Source organism: Rhineura floridana, chromosome 7 (assembly GCF_030035675.1).
Source record: "Rhineura floridana isolate rRhiFlo1 chromosome 7, rRhiFlo1.hap2, whole genome shotgun sequence".
In the NCBI taxonomy this organism is placed as follows: Eukaryota; Metazoa; Chordata; class Lepidosauria; order Squamata; family Rhineuridae; genus Rhineura; species Rhineura floridana.
The window spans coordinates 89,148,005-89,150,199 of record NC_084486.1 but is presented as its reverse complement, the minus strand read 5'-3'; positions in this window follow the sequence as shown (position 1 = coordinate 89,150,199).

The following is a 2,195-nucleotide window of genomic DNA, read 5'->3' as shown; positions in this document are numbered from 1 at the left end:
CTAATTTGCGTCATTTTAGTTTGCATTTATTTATTATTCCTTAAGATTTTTTTTTCAGAATTTGGAAAACAGACATGTTAACAAGGCAAGACAGGCATATGACCATATACACTGGGATTAAATCTTGTTTCTTTGTCATTGCTATGTGTGTTGGTTTTTTAGTTCTTGCAAATGTTTATTTTCCAGTGCTCAAAAACATAGTTACTATTGCTGGAAAGATCCACTTTTCCTACAGCAAGGATTGCTATTGTCTGAGTGTTATGTCTTGTTGGATCAGACTAAAATTTGCTCTGTTTCCAGCTTTGGCCAACCAAATAGCTATGGATGTTCACAAGCAGGGCATCTAGAATGATGAAAATTGGTTTAGAGTCCCCAGTAGATTATGTTCAGGACTTATTTGCTACCAAGTTTATTCAGTCTTGTTTATAACTGGACATCTATCAGCAATAAAATCTCCATTACTCAAGAGTTTGGCTAACAGTACTCCTGATTATCTGAATTATTTGTATATCTTCCGTAAACAGTTATCTATGAAGCCTGCCCTCTTTTCAGAACATTCCTACAAGTATTAGAATTAAACACTGAATTAGATTACATCCCACATACTGTTGTTAGATTGTATTGTTTGTTTTCAGCACAGTTGGAATGTCGCCTGCATAAGCCCTATGGAAAGAATGAGACCAGTGTAGGAGAGCCTCCTGGAAGACTGTGCCTTTAGTCTGGTGTCTGGTGCCCAGTTATGCAAGTACAGTGCATGGTTGTAGCTAAATATAACATTGCAGCCATGGGACTTTAGGTTCCTTTACACATCATTTTAAAGTCTTTAATGAAGCTAAAAATGGCTTATAGTACTTGTAGCTCCTTATTCGATTTAGAATTGCATATGCAGCTTCAAAAGGAATTGGGATATGAACACTTCTGTACTCTGAAAGTTCAGAGCCACCCCAAATCATGTCACTGCCATCTGACATATACCTACTGTCTAATTTTTCTATTGAAGGATCAGGAAGGCATATTGCAGTCAACCAAAATTGTTCTCACCAGTAGCAATTTCCACAACAATCTGTCCAGCAACCATACACTGTCTGAACTATTACTCCTGGAAGAGTAAGATGGTGGTCCAGGTAATAGGTAGTAGTTTGAAAGCTAGACTCTTCAAAAATGCTATCTCCACTAATTTGGAATCACTACCAAACACAATTAGTAATGGTGACAGAAAAGAAGTTAGCAGCAGAAAAGGCCATTTACTCATCAACATTGTCCTCTTTATATCCAGCCTGAATAAGAGGAATCCTACACTAATTTTAATGCAGAGTTATGGGGAAGTAGCAGGCCCATATATTATAACAGATCTGACTTTGTTTCCATTTGACAATGGCAGAGCAAATAAGCACAAGAAGAGATTGTGGAGAAATCAGCTGATAGAGAGCAAATTAAAATAGGGGAGAACCAGTGTGGTGCAGTGGTTAAGGTGCTGGACTACGACCTGGGAGACCTGGGTTCGAATCCCCACACAGCCATGAAGCTCACTGGGTGACTTTGGGCCAGTCACTCCCTCTCAACCTCAGAGGGAGGCAACGGAAAAACCCCTCTGAATACCGCTTACCATGAAAATCCTATTCATAGCGTCGCTATAAGTCGGAATTGACTTGAAGGCAGTACATTTCATTTCTTCACGTGTCCAAAAAGCTGTTTTCGCTATGAAATTACAACTTTGAATTTTAAGCAGCTAAACATGACCTCAAAGGAAAGGCAAAACTTTTCTACATGCAACAGATACCAGCTGTCAAGATACTGGTTCTTCCAAAAATGAAATTTTATTTTCAAACCTTTCCAATATTGCTCCACTCCAATTTTCTCGCTAAATAACAAGAACAATTTAGTTTCCTCATTCACAAAACCAGAAACCCAGGTTTAGCAAATCTGCTGTTTACAGAAGCATTAAACTGGGCAGGTGGGGCATAACCCAAGTAAGAGCATATAGTGCATTTCAGTCAAGAAGTTTTTATGGCCAGAAATTGTAAACATAACTACTGGATATGGAAACGGATTGATCTGAATATTGAATCCATCCAGGCAGTATCTCATACTATCTTGTAATGCATCGTTTACCTCAGGAAGGGGTTAGGTAAGCATGGAAAAGGTGGGCAGGTAAGTTCGCACTCGCAATTTCCCATCTTCTTTCATTTGTGCAC